Source organism: Pseudopodoces humilis, chromosome 7 (genome assembly GCF_049639895.1).
Source record: "Pseudopodoces humilis isolate 2021_Gansu_Grassland_sample_001 chromosome 7, ASM4963989v1, whole genome shotgun sequence".
Taxonomy (NCBI): Eukaryota; Metazoa; Chordata; class Aves; order Passeriformes; family Paridae; genus Pseudopodoces; species Pseudopodoces humilis.
Genome location: NC_142206.1, coordinates 34339714 through 34362572, shown reverse-complemented (window position 1 = coordinate 34362572; position 22859 = coordinate 34339714). Strand labels below are relative to the sequence as shown.

General features: G+C 35.0%; 1 long non-coding RNA gene across 1 annotated transcript in view; it reads right to left on the bottom strand.

Annotated features, from left to right (window-relative positions):
• Positions 1 to 10656: 10656 nt before the first annotated feature.
• The window catches only part of LOC148184005 (uncharacterized), a 51828-nt gene continuing 39625 nt past the window's right edge, over positions 10657 to 22859 (bottom strand). Inside the window, exon 2 of the long non-coding RNA XR_015772950.1 lies at positions 10657 to 12808. This is a non-coding gene — a long non-coding RNA (uncharacterized LOC148184005). The remainder of the gene's footprint in view (positions 12809 to 22859) is intronic.

Genomic DNA, 22859 nt, shown 5'->3' with positions numbered 1-22859 from the left:
AAAATCAAAATCAGGCTGCTGATTATATGTAATATATATATATTATATATATATATTATATTATTATACGTAATAATATATATTATATGTAATAGAATATACACATTTATTACCCTGTAATAGTAACATTCTTAATAGTTTTGAAGGAAGTTTATATAATAGCAATAATATGGTTGCAGTGTGAAAGAGGTCATTTCCATCCAAATGGGATGGAATAAGATATGGTAGTTCATTATTTGATGAATCAAGTAGATTTGAAATATTAAACTACATCTGTTTCTTGTATAAGAAAACCATTTCCCAAATGGGAAATTCCAATCAACTGGCTGTTATAGCATAGGTAATTCTTTCTTTTTTTTCATATAGTTTACATTAGTAGCATATCTTCAACCAAATTGTTGTAAGACATTTTCCCACTTGTTTCTTGACCAAGGTGAAACTTGTTTAGGACAAATGCAGAACTTGCTCTGCTGGCATTTTTTTGCCAGTTTTTCTTTCCTTGGTTTCTGATTCACACCCTGGAACTATGCCTCAAGTTTTGATTGAGTATCAAGGGAAACAGGTAGCCTTTCTAAATCCTCAGGTTAGTAAATCAATATACCAGCTCCTCTCTAGGGGCACCATATAGAAAGGAATAATCTATAGGCATATATATAATTATCCCAATCTCTGCTGATACTGGAATCCTTAACCTTAATCAGCACATATGACAGGAGAATTTCAATGTTTTATTGTCTGCTTATCTCCTCTTGGCAATGGCAGTGAGTTTAGGCTTCAAACTAATTTGTTTGGGTCTTGCAGCTGCCTTTGATACAATTAGCCATGAAGCATTACTGATATACTGTTTTGTAAAGTGTGCCAGGAACAGACAAAATGGTGCTCTACTCTTCCATTCTGAGAGGATGAGAACAGCTGACCAGAGACACATCCACACTAACACAGATAAGTGGTATGGTAATGCTACCACAAATTCATACTTTTGCTATTAGTAATATTATTAAATAAATATTTATTAATAAATATTTATTATTAATAAATTAGTATTATAATTAATAATATATGTAAACATATTTTGTTTAATTGAGTTGGTATTGGGAAATTATAAAAATGGTAGAACATAAGTTTGAGATATTAGTCTGTCTGAACTGCTAGTGCTTCATGGCAGCTTTTGTTGTGGTGTCTTTTACCTTCACTTTCTACTCTGAGCCTATGATTCTGGCTTCTCTGCTACACAGCTAACTACAGACGGAGAAGAGGAAGATGAATAACACATTATTTTTAAAGTTCCAGAAGAGTTTAGATTTGGTATCAAACTATCTTGAATAGAAATACCTCTGTTTAATATACGGTAACATTTGAATTCAAGATTATTCAACTCTAGAGAAAGAAAAATGCCAAATACAAATGTGAATATTGACAGTTTTGGGGCAACAGTGAATCTCCTCAAAAACTCAACCAAAAAGAAAAAAGAAAAATAAGGGCAGGAAATTTCCAAGCAGACATGTTCTTATTACTTCAGCTATTTGTCTCAGTTTGTACACTTTATTTAGTCTTTCTTATGTTTGACTGAGAGTGTTTTACTGAGATTGGAGGAATGAGATGACAGAACAACTTAAAAAGAATGTTCATCAAGTGCAAGAAAGAGCAGTGTAGCTGCTATATATTATAACCAGTTTGCAGGTAGTTCACAACTGCAACTTAATGTGTTGAGATTAATCTGCCCATTCATGAATGCATTAGGTCTGGTTACCTTAAAGGTCGATGCTTTTCTCCAGGCAGATGAGATCATTTGAAATATTAAAGTAAAAACATTCTGAGGAAACTCTGAATAAACTATAATAAATAAGTCAAATTTAGACTGGATAAGCTAGAATAGATAAAGTCAAAAGGTTATTAAATTAAGTTTGAAATGTTCTTTAGAGTTATAACATCAATACAGAATAGAAAAATTCAGAAAAATATTTTTAAATATCTTTAGAACATTTTTATTAGGAGGACATATATTTGTATAATTTTACAGGATTCTTTTTTACACTTAGCTATTAAGCAGACTGGCAGCAGGATATTCTCTGTATGAGATCCTTTTTTCCTAACTCAGTAATCTGATATTCGAATCAAACCCATTTAAATACCTATGTTACTCAATTTTTTTTATTTGAAAGGAAATGAAAGGAATATAGATGCAGAGCAATTCTGAGTTTAAAGGAATTTAGAAGATCCTTTTATAAGGCATGGTTTTAAACATTTCCTGTAACAGTTGTCTACAGGTTATAGAGAGAGTACACTTCCCAGCTCAGTAGTAAATTAATGAAAGAAGGCCTTTCTGAGCTGGTCTATGTCTGTATGAGTTTCTGAGACAGATAATATTTATATATTAGAATTGGTGATTTGTGTTAATGATAGAAAAAAAATGTTTACCATAAGTCAAAATCCATTATACAATCTCTAAGTTCCAAAATGGTTAAACAAATAATATTTTACTATGTTTTCTCTAAGTCTTTAATCAAATGTCTACATTCTTTCTGCATTTGTTTTCTTTGACTTTCTGCATCTATTATATCATCAGTGGAATGATAGACAGCAGTATTATAGGTCTTCAGAATAGGTGGAAAATTACTTAGCTGTTTGGTCACAGTAGGAAAAAAAGAACTCTTCAGGTCAAATCTGAGAACACCTTGCTTTTAAATAAGGCATTGATTAAAAGGAGACCAAATACCATCAGAACAATCCAGAAATACTGGGATGGATTCAAAAGAGCTACTAGACAAACAGAGGAAACAAAGGAAGCTACAGCTGGGAACCTATTGGACTAGAGATAACACAAACAGCAGGAGAAGAGAGAAGGAAAACATATAAGGAGAAAATAAAGCACTAAAAGGGAGAAACATAAAAGTGACTACAAAATGAGTAGATGATGCCAGAATATTTGACATTGAGGGGCAGGATCTGAAGAGACTTCTGAAAGGTTAGGGTTAGCTCCCTTCCAAGGGTATGGTAAGATATTAACTAAGAGGGATGTCTAGGCAACTCCAAGTCCAAAAGGAAAACAAACAAAAAATTCCACAGCAAAAACCAGAACAAAACTGAAAGATAGTGCTTTTAAGATGTAAAGCTGGGGTATAAATTTTTAAGATTTAATATGATTTCAGTGTAATTCTAGTATGAAGTTTGTGCCTTTAGAAAAAAATAAATCTAGCCAGTTGTGATTAATTCTCTCTACTATTTTTTCTTTATTTTTTTTACTTTAACGGTATACTTACATTCATGGATCAAAAAGGATTAAAAAGCATAGGTACTTCAATATTTAATTTGACTTATTTTCTACTTTACTCATGTCCTCAGGTTTTGTAGAGAATTATAAAGTAATTATTTTTTCTATATACAGTATGACAAGAATAACGGTATTGCTGTAGGTTATTTTCTTCTAAAGCACATTAGAGACTGCAGCAATATATGGTAGTATAACTTCTTACTCATATCTTAATTTTATAGACTTGACAAACCAATCCTAGCAGGACTGAGTAATAGTGTTTCAATTAAAAGTTATACTAAGAAATGTTATCATTTCTGTCTTTCCTATAATCTCTTCTAGGATGTGAACAAGAGCAAGGCATATGCTATTAAGAAACATTTTAAGGTATTTTGATGTTCCACAATATGCATTCCAGCCCTACATTTTAACTAACACAATTTGTTAGTCATTTGACTTAAAGTAGTCATCTGCTGTTAGGGCAACCACTTTCCTCATTATAGACAATTGCATTTCATTTCAACTGCATTTTATCTCAATTCAGTTGGCTACTCAAATACGATTTTCTAATTCACCTTTTATAGAATTAGGAACACTTCAATATGTCAAAAAGCATAGGCCTTATTTGAAATAATTTCATTCTCAGATGCTTATGTAAAGAATTATTCCTTTTCACAAGAAAAGTCTTTACAAGACTGAAAGAGGTCAGCGAGTCCCATTTTTCTTCACCTATTTTTTCAGAGTTTTTCACTCACTGCTTCGTGTGTCACACACAAGTCTCTTGCAAAGTGATTATCAAGGTTCTTACTTTCTTTTCATTTCGCAACTGTACTTATAGCAAAAACTTCATCAAATATCAGACAGCTCTCTATGGACTAAAAATGATACTGAAAGGAAAGGCACTGAAAGCCTATGAAGAAATTCATGTCTATCACATTACTTCTCCCCCAAGGAACAGCTTCATTTTGTAAGTAATACTGAAGAAGAAAGACTGTTTTATTGCAGTCTGTCAAAGTTTACAGGATCTTTATGTAAGCCGACCTCACTATCATCTTTTCTGACTCCTGTTTCTCTTTACTGCCTACACATGACTCTGCATTAGCTGATGTCATGCCTGATATCTATGGTTTGCCTACATTATTCCCTGCTTTGCCCTATTCTGAATCGAAATTTTCCACTAAATTCTCACCATGTCTCAGCAACCTTGTTTAATTATTCCAATGACCACTCAACATAAATACTGATTTCTAAGGAAAAAAATATTTCTGTCTTTCCTAAAATCTCCACTTAAGTTGTTACTGAGCAAAGAGACAGGACAAGCTTGTATGTTGCTGTTTTCATTATTAGTCCTAGTTTTGGAGGCTCTTCTGGTACAGTCTTGCACCAATTAGAAATAACATGCATGTAGAATGGTTAAAACAAGTAGATATTGAAGTTCTGGATTAAACAAGCAAGCAGTTACAGCTCTCTTCAATTTCAGGACTTTCAAAGATAGTGAAGACACTAAAGAAGCTCTGAATAACACTTTTTTTTTTTTTTTTTTTTTACTCAAGGTGGTTTTACAAAGGTAGTTTCCCTACAGGGACTGCTGACACATCTGGCAAGTGATTTTCCTAACAGCTGTGATATAGGAGTCATATAGGTGTATCAGTGATGAAATTCCAAGGACTGTAGCTAACCTCCAAAAGCAGTAGCAACTTCCCTATGAAACAGCAAAGAGGAAATTATGACATCTACTCTAAGTCTCAAGGTGGGACTTTCCCTGCAAAAGCACTCCTGGCCTCTCACCACAGGGAAGATACAAGGGATACGAGCTTCCTCTTAGAATTCACTGTCTGCTCATGGGGGGGCTTGTACATCAAACATCTATTAAAAAGTAGACAGAAAAATTATTTTCAGGAAGAAAGTGAAAAAGAGATTAAAAAATCCAAAGAAATATTAACTGCTTGATTTGCATAAAGGCATAGATCACAATAAAACTGGTAAACTGTACTGCAATGGAAAACAGCTGACACTACTATGGGACTATTTATTTTGTAGGAAAACAGATTTTCCATGTCAAAATGTATAAGCAGCAGTAAGCAAATCAAATAAACCCCCCTTAAATCCATACAAGCAACAGCAAAAGGTCTGTCTTCTCAGACAGTATTTTCATGTTTTTTTCAGTAACACTCTTCACTATTTGCACAGAGATACTGGTGGTTATGAATGTTTTAAAGGCAGTTTACCTGCTACAGCTTAATTCCATGTTAAGAAAGGTGCAAGTCTATAACTACAGCTATTTCTTCTCTTATCACTAACTCACATCTTTATATCTCAACCTTGTAAGAAAATGCCAATTTCCTTTTTTGTTAATTTTAAAAGTTTTTTAAAGTTCTTGTTGATATTGGTATTTTCAATCTAATAGATGCATAAATTTGAGACCTAAAAAGGTACATGGTTTTCCAGGTTGGATTGATTAAATTGTATTGGTTTAAATAAAAAAAAAAAATCTTTACAGTTTATAAACCTTAAATTTTGAAATTAGTCATCTACCTGGATGAGATGGAATATTTCTCACTTCATATGATTTAATTGCAAAACCAGGAAAAAACCAAGCACTTCAGACATAGTACTTTCCTATTTTCTGTTCTCTGACTGTTAGCTATACTTGAAATTATGGAAGAAAATTATGTAGACAGTAAAGCCAGGAGTACTGGAAAAAAAAGATAATATGAGCTTATATCTGTGCAAGTTAAACCTGCTGAGTCAAGATTTAATAAGCATCTTATCTACCTTACTGCTTAGTCATTGATTTTTTCTTTCACCATTAATCTTTTTAGTTATTAGACAAAATTACCATTTTCTTGTATTAATTTCAGTACTTCTAACCTGCCAGGTTTAAGGGTTACAGACTAATCAACACTCCTCAGAAGAACATTGTTTTTCCCTTCTTATCTGGAGAAAAGAGAGGTGTGTGCCTCTTATTTCCACATTTTCAAAGATCTCTGCTCATTTTGAGATAATCTAACAACACATTGAAGGTATCCATCTTTGCCGAGAAGATTTTAATTTGGAGGATACAGTCTTACAGCTGCTGCTCCATTATAGCACCTGACATCTTTCCTTACACTAAATCTGTACAAAGAAATTGTATTGTCCATTACTACTACTACTACTATTATTATTGTTATTATTGTTATTATTATTATTACGATTATTATTATTATTGTTATTGTTATTGTTATTGTTATTATTGTTATTTTTATTGTTATTGTTATTGTTATTGTTATTGTTATTGTTATTATTTTATCTTACTTTATTTTCAATTGTTAAACTATTCTTACCTCAACATACAATTTTGACTTTGACTCTCCTTCCCATTCCACTGTGGGAGGATGAAGACAGAGAGAGAGAGAGGGAGTTGATCTACTGTGTGATGTTTCAGCTCCAGCTGGGCTTGAACCACAACAATGGCCAAAGGAAATCAGCTTGTGAGAGACAATGGTTTGCCTACAGCTGCTTGTGGCAGTGCACTTCACCTATGCCAGTCCACTACTAGACAGACAAAATTGGCAAACTCTCTCAGTGTCAGCTTTAAAGAAAGTTCTGTGGAATGATAAAAAAGTTGGTCAAAGTGGTAAAGATGAGTCACCTGCAAAGAACAGAAGCCTTGCAAGACTGAGTGTCGTAGCAAAAAAAGTTCAGTATAGAAAATCATAGTGATACCAAAAGAAAACTGTTAATCTGTAAAGTAGAAGGGTCTGAATTTGTAACAAAAGACACAAAATCTTGAGATTATGATGCGTATTTCCATGAAAAGAAAGCCTCAGTACTTGGTAGAGCATCAAAAATATACTCAAATATTTGAAAATATTAGGAAATTAAGGGAGAGAAAGCAAAATAGCTAATTCATTGTGTAAATCTGCGCTTTTCCCAAACATTGACTGCAATGTGTAGGACTGGACTTCCTATCCCCAAAATGCACTCAATAGAACTGAGAAAGATTCAGAGAAAGACAAAAGTATTTAAAAGCATAGAAGATACGACATATAACAGCTGAGAAAACATTCTCTGCAGCCTGGATAGGACACCACACAGAGAAAATGCCTAAAAAATGGTCATGGAGAGTGTGAATAGGAAATTACTGTGCTCTGTCACTCCTATTATAAAAATAAGAGATTATTACATGGATACAGTAAAAGCCAAGCTCAAACCTAACTAAGTAATATAATTTAGTTTTTAATAGGAAAAATAACTGACCTTTTGAATTTCTGACCATCAATTATTGTACACAAAAAAATATCAGTTACCATAAAGAAAAGGGATACAAAGAAGTTAAAGAAGTCATGGAAGATTCAGGAAATCCACAAAGCACAATATAATTGATGACAGGAGAGTGAGAGAGGGAGCAATAATTTGTTTGACTTATTCTTCCCTTGGTGTAGCTTGTGGCCACTGCCTAAGACAAAACCCTTGGCCTGAGCTCGTATGGCTTTCTTCTGGAAGTCCTGAAGAACCACACCTATCTACCAAATTTATGCACTTACCACAGATCTGTTTTAGTCACTTTGATTCCTCATCGTGCACAGATGCAATACTTCCCACTGTACATTCCCACATAGGTTTGTTTTATCAATATAGGGAATGGCAGCTGTGTGCAACATGGAACACTCAAGGCTGAAGTGAAAATTCAAAAGTTTGATTAAAGTTTTCATTTTAATTGTTTCTCAGTGTAGAATCCTACTCCTCAGTTGCATCAGTACATAATAAACTCAGCAAGCATTAAATACATTATTATCCTGATAAACTGGAAAATCTAAGACCCTTTAGATCAGCTTCATGCGGGACCTCTGAATTTTTGACTACAGATCTCCAGCATATTGAAGACTTCATATCTCATTTAACTACTGTTACTCTATTCAGCTCTTTAGCGTTTTCCTAGCTCTAAGTTTTCTTAGGACTAAAAAAACTGTGATTTTCCTGCTTTCAGGGATTTGCCATCTCCAGTCACCAGCCATTGACAGCATTCCATTGATCTCTCTGGAAGCTTTTCAGTCTTCAGTGCTGCTTTATGAGACAGATGTCTCTCTGTCCTTTTTGTTTTTTTCCACAGGATTGCTCTCCTATCCTGGATGAATGATAGGAAAGACAATTTTCCTGTGTTTTCAAACCAAGACTTTCCACTACACCTCATAATTTTCTGTCTGGTGATAAAAAGCATGAGCCACCAAAGCATGCACTGCATATTCTCTGATTTGAGCTGCTCTACTGAAAGGATTTTTTAAGAAGTTTTTTTTTTTTATTTAAAATGAATAAATAAATGCATTTTGATAATTTTTTCTATGTATACCAGTGGGAAATATGGCTTTATGGATATTATTGAAGAAGAATAAACTACTCTGCATACTTGTGACTATTTGCCCAGCAGGTACTTCAGACTGACATCCTCATCAGTGATGATGATTGATATTGCTGACAAAAAGACTGGATGTTTTCAATATGCCTTGTTTCTTTCTCTTAAATGAAAGATTTTTGAGAGCTTCAGTTTTCTAAAAACTTGAAGCTTGTCACAGAAACTTGTCTGGAATACTACATGTACAGGTGGAATTCTGCAAGCTATTTTCTTTAAAAAATACGGATGGGAGTTGAACAGAAAATGCTGGGGATCTATGTCAAAATTACCTATAGCAATTTTAAATTACAATACACTTAAACCTGACTCTTTTCTATGACACTGTTCATTTACTTGCACAAAACACGTTGTTAATTTTTAAGTGATTAGGCAAGTGTTTTTTCAGACTGGCAATGTTGCTCATCATAGATGTTGAGGGCTGTAATGCCCTTCTCAAGCTGTTCATCAGCAAATCTTCAGTAAAATATATGTGCCTGTTTTCATTCTTTCCATAGTCCTCAGAACTGAGAAAAGAATTCTGGACTCACTCCACAACAGAGAAAAATTACATCACTTTTACACCTTTTCCATGTTTATTAATTTCATATAATATATTAAAATTATCTTTTTGGAACAATTCCTCAGTAGGAAGGGATTATTTTGATATTAAAAAACACACACAATCTTGCACAATGTATTTTTAATAGAGCAGACTAAGACAAAACCTGAAACTCTATAAGCAGTTTTATGTGAATGAAAGACCATTCTGCTTCCAAGCAGAGAAAGAAAATTGCTATGTGTTTTTCTACTGTTTTTGTTATTTTCCCTTCAGGTCTATATAACGTGGGGATTATTAAAGCCTTCTGAGAGAGTTTTCTTTCCAAACCCCAGGACTTTATACAGAGAAGAAAATCTATATTTTCTTTTCCTGTGGATTACGGGATGTCAACAGTCCTGGTCAAAACTCATTATCCAGTCTTGAACTCTATTTGCATTAGAGTTACCAAATGTTTATGATCTTTAATTATTATTACATATGTTAAAAATATAAAGTATTAGAAATTATTTATGTTAACGAGTTAATTTTATGAGGAAAAATTATTGAAATTCTGAAAAGTACACCTGAAATTTATTCCATTTGGTGTGGGCAATTTTATACAGACATAAGAATTCCAATGTTGAATACAGCCAGTGCTAATGATGGAAAGAAATCTTCTAGAAGAATGTTATGATCTAATATAAAATAAATACTGTCCAAGAAAATTATTTGCTGAGGTTCTAACAGCTATAAAACAGCATATTTAAAAACAAGAATATTAAAAAAATGGATAATAATATGAATTGCTGTTACACTAACCAAATGACCCAGGCAAACCAGAAAACAATTACTTTCTAATAAAACGAATGAGATTTTTTTTTCTGTGATTTTAAGCTAGTTTTAAAGACAGAACTAATTAGAAATATGATTTCATAGCTTATGCTGCTTAGGGCAAATCCCATCTCTACAAATAAAAGTGCTGACAAGTAGGATAGAGGTGAGGGAATACATAAATGAACTAATAATGTAGCAATAATTATTTTCCCAGAATCCAGATTGGGTGTTTTATTCTGTGTTCATGCTGTTGATTGCCTCTTCTTTCCCTTTCATTTGTGGACAAATAATAGCTAACAATTTGAAACAGTCTTTTAGCTTAACAACATGAAGTCTTTTCCACAGCTTTATTTTTATGTTGGGTTTTTTTTGTGTGTTTTTTTAACCAAAACAGTTTAAAAATAATATTTAAGAGGATTCCCCACAGTTAAATGCATCAACAAACTTGTGTACCTCTTTAAATTTAACCCAAATGTCTCAACAGATGCTGCTCTTCCAGTCTCAATAGGGAGCAGATTCCATAATCAGGGAGTATAATTACAGAGAGCTCCAGCTCCTGCTGTCTCAAAGTTACACTTAGGGCACGCTGAATTGTCTGCCAGTCTCAGTCTTCAATGGCTGACTGAGGCCTTTGGTAATAAAAGATCAGTCAAGAGTACATTATGATACTTCACAAAACACTAACAGCTTTGTAGAATTTATTATACGAAGAGGCATATGCCAGCTTTGTACACTGCTGAGCAGTTAAAACCAAATACAACAAGAGTAAGAAATAAATATAATATGAGTTTGTAACAGGAAAAGTATGTATTTGTCATCACACAAGTAAGGTAATACATCTGCTATAAAGCATAAATTGACAAGAAATGGAAAACAGTGGTTTTAATCCAACAGCTTTTGTTGGACCCTGATCATAACTAGGAAGAGTCTTCAGTTACAAATGGGATGCCAAGGAATATTTTTCTTCCGTAAGTGATAGGATATTAAAAACAAATAAACAAAAAATTACAAAATTCTGCTGTGAGAGTTTCTTTTTTTGTATTAGTTTTTTTTACAGAAAAATGTAATATTTTTATTGTAAGAAAAATTAAAGTAGCTTAGGAAGAATGAGTCTAAAATGAATCAAAGAAATTAATAACCCTTTCTGGTTAGAGAACATCTGATGTTCTTGTCTTTTGCCGCACACAGACATTGAGACTTAGAAGTTAAATGCAGTGATCCAGAAGAATCACTCATGTTAAAGTAACACAAAATGAAGGAGGTAGGATAATTTTGAATTAGAAATTTAGAAATTAGAAATTTTGAAAAGGTTTTTTCTTGTGCATGCACCTTCTGTTTATAACCTCAGATTCATAATTCTTTTTCAAAAGCAAAAAATTTTCTACTACAAATGTAGAGAATACTTAATTTGTCCGGAATGTGTAGTAACTCATGGAATTAAGAGAATACATATTTACTTCAAAATAGCCAAATGGCAGGAAACCAAGTGATAGTGATGGAGGTCATTAACATTAAAAATATTTCCAAATTTCAGTACACTTCAACCACAACTGACCAATTTTTTTTATCTTTTGTATTTACCATCTTAGCTAAATTATAGAACTTTATCTCATTTGCTCCAGAGACAGAACAAATCATTAACATCTGCAAATTCTTCTCCAGACATTATTTACAGTAAGAATTAAAATTTTCACTAATATGTGAATCATTTGAATAAGGAAAATTTATATGAGATTAATAATTATCTTCCCTTTGGATTCACTTTTTCCATACTTTAACTGATTCACTTTATTTTTTTGTCACTTCTTTCCTTGTAAAGAAGGTTTTGTAATTTAAAATAGAAGACAATGTCATGGTTCCCAAGGAACTCCCAGCCCTGGCAAGGACAATTACATAATAAACTCTTAAAGAAATCTCCATAGGTATTGCAAATAAAGGCACCAGCAAGAAAGGTGTGAAAATACAATAAAGAAATAGTGCAAGAAACAAGAACTAAACCCAGAAATTACAAACATTAGCATTTCAGGTTCCATTTGGCTTTATTTATAGCCAATTAATATTAGATCTCCAAATGTGTAGCATGTTTATGAGTAGCACCACATTTATTGCACTCTAGACATAAGAGAAAAAGCTTTCAGAGAACTCTGCTGACCTTAGCCCACAGATACAAGCACACCAGTCTGCAGGATTGCATGATCTCCCAAATACAGGGTTTAGAGCACAGAGAAGCTACAGACAGGATAAGTTTTAAAAAGAAAAATTAATTGATTCTCTCAGAGGAAATTGTATGGTAGCATTCAGCAGAGCTAGAAAAGGCAGAGGCATATTTGCTAAGTACATAATTGCCTTTTGTTTTAAAGCTTTCCTCAGGATTTACCACTCATCTTCAGATTCTTCACTGACATAAAACTTCCTTCTCACTCATTTTTGCTGCTGGAATAGGTGAATAAATTGTTTTCCAAGATGCATCGGCCAGTGCTATGTGATGAAATCCTTGCACTGCATTAAAAGTTCCCATACAAGGGTCCTGAAAGCAGCAAAACGCAGAACGATTCCACTGTGAAGATTTGTCCTCTCCTTGCAAATCCCTCTGAATTCTCAGAAATAAGTCATTTACCAAAATTTTAGATTCTTCTCAAAATTCTCCCTGGTGTAAAATACGTACAAAATTGGGGCTGGCTTTCCACTTGAGGGCACAAAGCTGTCACAGTAGTACATTTTCCTGGGCCATTCCCTAGGAGCATTCACAGATGGTGCCTACTCTATCACAGACACCTGCTGCAAAGTAGGCTGTTGCAACAAATAAACATCACTGGAAGAGAAAAAAACATGGTAAAATTGCTAGTTTTACTATCCTTGCATTACTACACCAAACAAAAAAAAAAAATCAAGTCTTCTAGGTTAATTAGTTTCATGTGCTGTGCAGCCAGTCATAAGAAGAGAAATTATTCTTCCAATTATTCAAGTGTTAGATTTTATCTATGCAAATTGCGTACTTGTGAATTAAGTAAAATAATTTTAAATTCACTGATTTTGCAATTTCAAAAATTTCCAGAATTATCAAATTATTCTGCATTTTTCAAAGCCCTGAATTTTTGGGAATTAATCTCCTGGGGGTTAGATTTGGCTCTTTGCTTTTGTTTTGTTTGTTTTGTTTTATGCACCAGGATTTTTTCTGAACTTTTTAATCTGTTGATCAAGAGTGGACAACAGGAAATTACCTGGATTGTAATATCTTCCAACCAATGCCATGTTACACATTTTATGTTCATTTTATCAATATTATGTGGAAGTACACAAGCAATCAAATTAATTTTCTGTCTTTTCCTATAATCATTAATGGAAAATAAAACCCCTCTTTTATGTCTTTTAATGCTTTAAAGGACTGCAATTCCTGTTTTAATATATGAATGTTCTGAGCATGTTTGCATGTGTCTGCATGCTCATGTATATAATTTCACACAGAACCTTAATCAATACAAAATTATAAATGGTTTTCTGTCTATCTTTCAAGTAACAAATTTTTTTTATCTCTTCTGATTGGAAAAAAGTATTATACCAGCCAGCTTCAGCTGCTGAAATGGAGTATAAACACGTATATGCTAAGGCCAGTTAAAGGGAAATCATGTAATTTACCCCTTACTCATAAAGTCTTTCTATTAAGGAACGTAAAAGCAAATTTGAAGTAGTAACTGAATTTACAGTCTGAGAAAGCTGTTTTAGGTGGCCCTCATTGGAGCAGTGGGGTTGGAACAGGTGATCTCGAGAGGTTTCTTTGAACCTCAGCTATCCTGTGTGTCTGTGATACAGTGCTTTCAGGGCAGAGCTCTGATTGTTAGGATCGTCTTGGGACTCCAGATGAGGCCTCATCACCCCTGAGGAATGGGGAAGAATTACCTCTCTTGCTATACTGGCTACACTCACTCACATAACTGGGACATTTTTGGCCTTTTTTGCTGTGAAGATGTATTGCTGACTCCTGGTAAGATAGCTGTCCACCAGTACCCCAAGAGTTTTTTCTGCAAAGCTGCTTCCCAGATCATTGTCCCCCATTGTTTAGAGGTTCCTGAGGTTATTCTTTCTGAGAGGCAGGACTTTGCCTTTCCCTTTGTTGAGCTTCAAGAGGTTTCTGTCTGCCTCTTTCTCTAGTCTGTCAAGGTCTCTCTGAATAGCAGTGCAACCATCTGGCATATCACACTCTGTGACTCGATGTTTATATAAATGCTCATTATAGTGAAAAATCTTTATGGCTCATGAAGGCAGAATATAAAGAATAATTCCAGAAACAGACTGTTAATTATACTGGAATCTAAATTTATCTCATTTACATAGTCATATATGAAAAGGGCTTGAGCTGAAGTCAATGGTATATTCACATACAGTCATCTGCATAATCAAAGATTTAGTTAAACCAGACAAAGAAAAAAATTGAGTTTTTAAATACATTCCATAATGTCTGGTTTTCTTACAAACACTTCATGATCATTCATTCATGTGCCCACTTTCAAGGGATGGCTGCACTGCATTAACAGAATGAAGATTTGCAATTCACTGGCAAGGAAGTATTCATGTAAAACATATATTTAATAGACATATTGTGTAAACAAACCCAGCAAACTAATCCATGCTAGCCAAAGACATTCAGTCTGTAAGCTGCTATTGGTATTCTAGACAATCAAAACAGAGATATCTGAGATGAAACACATGAGCTCTAAGTTGTAAGGACACTACAGGCCCTTCCAGAGAGGAAGTAAGGTTCAGCTTCACTTGCAAGCTCTTCAGGATGCATACTTATGTAATATATTTCCCAGCACATGGAAGTCTCTCTTCCATAGCAATCACACAATTCTGTTTCTCTTCTACAAAAGTAAATAAAGCTGAAGAACCATTGTTACTGAGATGAGGACACTTCTTTCTCTGTCTCTGAAATTATATACTCTTTGCTTATAAAGTCAGAATCTCCCAATTAACCATTATTATTTCCTCCTCATACACAATCTATACTATTAACCTAGGTGTCCTTTAGCTTCCTTTTTTTGAGGAAATGTATTTAACAAAGTGCTTTTTACTTCTGTGGTATTTTAAATGATTTATTGTTTACTGCCTGACGTCTTTTTCCCTTCTCAAAGTCAGTAAAAGCAGATTAAAATTTTTCATGAACATTTGTTTATAATCACTAGTTTTTCCTTGGCTCTTTGTGAAAGAATCCCTCAGAAAACATAGGTGAAACTCATCACTGAAAAATCATCCTTGCTATGGGCTTTACACCTGTTTTTCTGTTTTCCAATTTAGGACTATCTTCACTGATCTTAGCTTTTGTCAGTTAACCTTATGCTTCCAAACGTAAAATTGTCACACCGCTCATCATCACCAGCTCACTCTCTCATCTCCTAAAACTGTTTCATGTCAACATTCACTGTTTTGGTGTCCATATATGCCCATGAGAAACTTATGCTGTTCCTCTGCTGGCAGATATTTTCTACCTAAGCCTATTTGCAATTCACATAACATTCCAGATCTCTAAACCAGTCAGGAGTAAGAAAAATGAGACATAGTATGACAGTGAGGTATATTGAAAACAAGGCATTTTAGCTTAGTTATTTGAAGTTTTAAGCCATGACTAAGATGGTACAATAACAGCAGAGCTCAAATATTTTTTGGGCAGCAAGATGTGCAAAGTCTCATGAAAGCTTTGAAGCATCCAGTCTGACAGAAGGAATCCTGCTGGGTGTGGAGCTGTAGCCTAAAGGCATCAAAGTCAAGGTCTTTGTGCGAACTGCAGACTAGCCACGGATATTTTCATGTACTCGAGGAAGTGCTGACCTGTGGAAGAAGACTTCGAGCAAAACAAAGAACCATGACACTATGTATGCAAAATATTTATCCTAGGCGGAAAGTAACATGGGATGACAAAAATGTAGCAGCTTTTGTAAGGAAAAGATAAGGTGCTTGTTTAGCTCCCTTTTACATGGAAACTGCAAGGATCATTTAAAAGGAGTCATTCCTTGAGTCCAGTGATCTGCTTTCACATCGTGAATGTACTGGCCATGACTGGCTTGGAACCTAGAGGTCCTTCTAGGTCAGTTATTCTAAAATATTTTTGTTGGTTTGAGCTGACCAAATAATGGCCAGTATGAACCAGTTGCTTTGCCTAAAGTGTGTGAAATTATACTATTTCACCACTGGAGGCACTATGCTTTAGTCTACAAAATTACAGCTAATGAGTTTTCCTAGCTATAGATTTTAAAATTAAACCAGAAAATATTTTTTTCCATTGCTTATGGAAAGAAATTTGGCATGCTATTTTGACAGAAAAAAAAATATTCCTAATAGGATGAAGCATATACTTTTAAAGGAGCCATATTTCATTTAGCTATGGAAATGTTGTAGCTCCAACCTCTGGATCTGTAGCCTCCCTGGTTTTGGTACTGCTGGTGTAGGCTTTTGGGCATTAGTGCTTTCCATGTTACCTCATATATCTCTGAAAGAAGAAATCTACCCATTACAATAAGTAACACAATTCTGTTTATTTTTCACTGAGTTTCACTTTCTCTAATAATTAATTTTTTTGCCTATTTCTTCCCTTTAAAACATAGCTCAAAGATACAGTTCCTGGTAAACTATTGTGGCCAAAACATTTAGCCAAATTTCATGCTTCACTCAGAAATTCCATTGGCAGTTTTAACAAGACCTCCTGAAAGACAGTCCACATACAAGATTCAGATTTTAGTATAAATTAAAAGATGCACTGTGCCTACAGTCTTCTAAATTGATGAGCTATTTTTGAATACCTTTGTAGTATGCATAAGTAGCATATTTCTAACACAGTCATAATAGATTTTACCTCTTCAAGAAGCAGGACTTGATGCTGGATTCCTGATAAATCATTTCTGTGTAGCGGGACCATAATACTGAGGAAATTATCCATCTTCATGGATGTCTACCATGAAGATGGATAATTTTAATTTTTCAGAAAATTCCCAAATACCATATGAATATTTTATAGTGATGTTTAGCATTGAGCACCCAACCCAACCTTATAAATGACTCTTCTGCATAATTAGCACATTAGTTACTCTGTAAGATTGAGTCTGATGAATTATTCAAACACAGTTCTTCAGAGATGCTGGTTGAGGGTCCTGTGTAAGGGCACATTAAAACTATCCTGTTAAACTTTGAAATAGCAGGGAGGGGAAGAAATGCAGTTCAAAGAGGAGGGAGACACTGAACGAGCTGTATGAAGAACATTTGGAAGTGCAAGGGAAGATACATGCAGGAAAGGGAAAGGTATGTTAAAACAAAAAAAAAGTATTTCTTTAAGTCCTCAATTAAAAAATCTTTACAAGAACACAGATCAACTTTCTTTGTAGTCTCCAGTGGAGTCCAATAATGGTTGTTTGAAAAGGGCAACTGGATGAAGAAATATTATGCAGCCAAATGGGTGAATTCTGCTATTAATTTAATCTGCACATTTTTAGCTCCCTCTTCATAGTCTGTTTCTGAGATTACCTTTTGAGAAATTTGATTATTTTGGAATAAATTTTAGCTTGTGAATTGCTTGTGATCTTTTGTTTGATACCTCTGTCTGTGTTTAGTTTCAAATCATAATTTGAAAAAATTGTCAGAGACCTCAAATTATGTTGTTTCTTTACTGTATGAGCATTGATAACTGGTAAAGTGTTACATAAGGGTACTGTACTTTTCATTAATTTAGGGAGAGCGGCCTGTTTCATAAGGAATTGTAAGGGCATTCTAAAACACTTGTTTTAACTGCTTCACTTATTTGCCTTTCAGAACTGTTTGACTGACATTTTACTACTAGAAAATCTGTGTTATTGAAGCAGGTTTAAGAGAAGCACAATATTCACTTTGATTGAACACCTATAACCAATATACAGGTCAAATTTATTAGTTGCATTTATACGACAGCTCTTCTTGGTTTCTGTTAGGGTCCCTCCCTCCTAGTTTACCCTTGAAGCTGTTTTAAAGGCAAGACATCACCTCAAATTCTTTAGGCATCCCCATAGGCACCTGCATGGGACCAGACAAGGACAGGAGTACAGTCAGCAGCCATTCCAAGTCAAAGACAAGAGGATATCTTGAAGTTGTCAGCCCAACCAGTACAAACGGACAAATAGGAAAGCACCTAACTCTGATAAGAACTCATCTTGGTTGTAAGGAAGCTCTCAAACCAGAAGTTTTCTTATAAAATTCATATTACATGTTGGTGACAGAAAGCTATGATTTTACTTGGAGTTCTTTCTAGAATTTAGGAAAAAATGCTGTCTACTTCAAAATACAAAAAAAAAGTTGAATTTTGGTGATGATGTTTTCCCATTTCATCAAGGTCCTTTGCATCTGTTGCCACATATCAGGGTTCTGATTTTGGTTTCATGAAGCACACACATCCTTATTATGCTGTCTCTAAAACTTTATGTGTGACACTGGTGAGGCCATTCCTATAGTGCTGTGCCCAGTTCTGGCCTCCTCAGAACAGGAGATACTTTAATGTACTGGAGAGACTCAGCTGGAAGACCAGAAAGATGATTCAGGGACTGGAGCATGTCCCACATGAGGAAAGACTGTTTAGTCTGGAGACAAAGCTCAAGGAGCCTTGCTGATGTACATACCTGGAGAAAGTATGTAAATAAAACAGAAATAGGCTCTTTTCAGTGGTGTCCAGTGACAGGACAAGAGGCAAAGGGTTGAAAAGTGAAAGAGAGAAGATTCTGTCTAAACATAATAAGAATATTTCACTGAAAGGCTGACTGAGTACTGGCACAGGTTGTTCACAAAGGTTATGGAGTCTCCATCTTTGAAAGACACTGAGTCATCCTTAGAAATCTCTTTGAATTACTTATGAAATGGGTACATTCTGCTAAACCCTTTAATAATCTGGGCCCAGATTTCTGCTCAGTAGTGTTTATGGAACACACCCATCTGTTTTGTGTGGTCATGACTCCCTCTAGTGATGTCTACACAGTCTACCATATTCTCATACCAAATGGATTCTTGAATTAAGTGCCCCATCTCTTCATGAATTCACTGAACTCCATAATGACTGTTAAGTCATGCTTTATTCACATTTAGGTTTTATCAGCCTTAATTCACTGTGAGTCAGATCTGATGACATTTACATATGCTAGAAAATTTGAAAATAAACTGTGAAAAAAAGTGATCCAGAAATAAGGAAATAATATCAGAAGTCCTGTAAATTTTAATGCTTTTAATGTAAAAGTTAATTGAAAATTACTGTTATGGTGGAAGTAAAATTTAAATACCAGAAGATATAGCATATATATTAGAGACCTCGGTTTAACTGAGCACTAGTGTTAGGCAATGCTCAATCACTGAAAATTTCTGTAAACATTTGTTCTGTTCATAAATGTCCTGTGCCTTTTACGGACAAGTGTTTTTCTGTGAATCTGATTTTCTGCTGCCTAATGGAGTGTGACTACAACTCCTTTGTTTACTATCAAGGCTGTGGGGTGTTCCAGTGAATAGTAACCTACAAACTGATTTCTACCCCCAGGGAAGGAAAAATAAGAAATTAATTCCTCTATCCCTGCCTTCTAGTACCAGACATGGGACCCTTAATTCCATTCACAGGATCTTGTTCAGAATGAACACATAAAAACTGAACCATAGATGTGCCAATGGAATAATACAACATTGAAGGAGTTGTTGAAATGAAATGCAGTTGCATTTATCTTTTCACCAAATCACTGTGTATGAGACTAAGGTCACTTTGTCAATTTAACTTCATTTTCAGATTTGTATGAAACAGTAACAATGCTTTCTGTAATCTCAGTTGTAAAACTTTATTAATCTGTACCAAATTCAAGTTGGAGTCTAAAGCAACCAAATAGTCTCCAGTGAATTACAATAAAACACCCCTGAGTGATAGATCAGGACAAAAAGAACAGGTCCACTGAGAGCAATGTTCCAAATACAGGCAGTAGATAAGTGATTAAGATTAGAATATTAAGCAGTCTTATTGTTCCCACGTTGCATATTGCCTTATCTCCACCTTGAGGATGGTATTACATGCACTAAATTTGCTTAATGAATGATCAATATTCTTTCATTTCTAAATCAGAATGAATCACAGGACCTTTTACAGGTGAGAGACATTACATGTTCTTTAGAGGCCAAACTTGTGAAATGAGATCATTATGAAATAATGCATTCAGCACCCAAAAATAGTGCAAAATGCTTTAGAGAAATAAATCTGTAAGTCCTCATACAATAGGAAAACACCTCCTTTAGAAAATACTTTGTAGCTTTCTTTGGAAAGGTGCAAACATACACGCAGAACTCAGTGGGTTGAAGTTCACCAGAGGCAATGTACCTGATATACTAAACCTGAATCTGTAGCTTACAAATTGATCCATATATATAGAACTGAAATGACAATAGGCAGAATTTTATTGTGCTGTATAAAATGTGTGGTGCTTTATGCTCTATCAGTGTTTGCTTCTTCCTGCCCTTTACACAAAGTAGGAAATGTCTTGCATTTTTCAAGACAAAAAAAAATCTGTGTTTATGAATTAGTGCCATGAGAAGTCACTCAAGAAATGAGGACAGAACAGAATAAGTTTTTTGCAATTTATTCTGGTTTTGATTTCTCACTTCTTACTATAGTCCTTAATTTAAATTTTTGAGATAAAATGGCTGATGTTCAAACATGTGGTAGGTTCAATGCATATCATGAGGCTTTTAATTTTTCAGACATACTTCTTCAAAAAAGATCAAGTGAAGCTGCTTTAGTATTTAAATATTTAAATTAATCCTGTAAAGTCTTGGACTATAGCTTTGTCTGAAAGGGCAGCAAAACAGTCATTCAAGGTGTAAAAATAATCACAAGTTCTCCTCTCATTATATTTTCATGAAAATCATGCCCTAAATCCCCTCTGTCTTCATTAATTTTTAATTTTTAATTCAAATGTTGGTCTAAAGTAGATGATAATGTTGTTATTTGATTTATATTTATTTGCCCAGTGTTTTTAGATTAGTCATGACATGTTGTTGGGTGGTAGAATTATCTGTGGCATTAGCATCAGTCAACAACCAAAAAAAAGTCACTTTTCAAAAAAGTTAAAATATATATGTGAAATTATTCTTCCATTAAAACAGAACCCCATCCAATGAGGTCATGAACATTCCAGAAATGGGTTCTTTGGGCAACCTGCTGCAGTTCTTCATCATCCTCACAGTACAGAATTTCCTCCTAATAACTAATCTAAAACTGTGCTCTTTTGGTTTAAAGCCATTCCCCCTTGTACTAGATGTCTGTGTTAAAAATACCTCTCCATCTTTCTTGTAGGCCCATTTTAGTTAATGGAAAGATATTTTAAAATCTTCCTGGAGCCATCTCTTCTCCAGGCTGAACAGACCCAGCTCTCAGCTTGTCTTCATAGGAAAGGTGCTCCAGATCTTCTTGTGTTGGGGGCCACAGAGCTGGATGCAGTACTCAAGGTGGGGTGCATCAAGAGCAGAGTGGAGGGGAAGAATAACCTCTCATGACCTGCTGGCCACTCTGCTTTTAATACAGCCTAGGATAGGCTGGCTTTTCTGGGCTGCAAGTGCACACTGTTGCATTGTATTGAGCTTCACATCAACCAACAGCCCCCCAGGTCTTTCTCCCCAGGGCTTCTTTCAATCTATTCTGTGCACAGCCTGTATCCGTTTTGGGATTGCCTGCTGCAGGACCTTCCACTTGACCTTGTTGAACTTTATGAGGGCTTCATGGGCCCATGTCTCAAACTTGTCAAGATCTCTCTGGACAGCATCCCTTCCCTCCAGCATGCCCACCTCAGCACATGGCCTGGTGTCATTGGCAAACTTGTCGAGGCCACACCCAGACCCTGCCTTTGCCATCTGTGATTTGACTGGAGTGTCTGGAGCGCTTGTCATTGAAGACCAAGGCAAAAAGGTCATTAAGAACCTCAGCCTTCTCAATATCCCAGTTATCCAGATTGCCCATTTCCTTCCAGAGCTGGTCCACATTTTCCTTAGTCTTTGTTTTATAACCAATGTGCCTATGAAAGCTTTTCTTATTGCCCTTGACATCCCTGGCCAGGTTTAATTCTATCTAGACTTTAGCTTTACCAACCTGCTCCCTGGCTGCTCAGGCAATTTCTTTGTATTCCTCCCAGGCTACCTGTCCCTGTTTCCACCCTCTCCAGGCTTCTTCTACTTGAGCTCTACAAGGAACTCCTTGCTCATCCATGCAGGCCTCACAGCATTTTTGCTAAATTTTCGTTTGCTGAGAGGCATCACTCTGGGCTTAGAGGAGGTGATCCTTGAATATCAACCAGTTTTTTGGACTGTTCTTCCAGGCATTTCCTGTGAATCAAGCAGATCTCAGAAGAGGACAAAGCCTGCTCTCCTGAACTCCAGGATTCATTTGCTGCGCATCCTCCTTTCTGAAACTTCAACATTTCATGGTACTGCAGCCAAAGCTGTCTTTGTGTTTCACATTCTCCACCCAGTCCCTCCTTGTTGGTGAGAACAAGTTCTGGAATTACATCTCTCCCTGCTTACACCTCTCCCCTATCACTTGGAGAGGGAATTTATCATCAACACAGTCCAAGAACCTCCTGCATTGCTTATGCCCCTCTGTGTTGTGCCTCCAGGAGATAATAGTGTATAATATTTTCTATAAGTGAGTTAATGTTTTAGGCTGTTCTATACTCCTAATTAGATCAATGGCATCATCTTTCTTTTTTATTAGTATGTCATACTTCTACCATTCTCAAGATTGTACTAAATCTATCCTTAGGACAGTCCATTTCCACGTATTATATTGTGACCTGTCACTTTTTATTGACAGATGGTTAAACACTTCTGTTTTCACCATA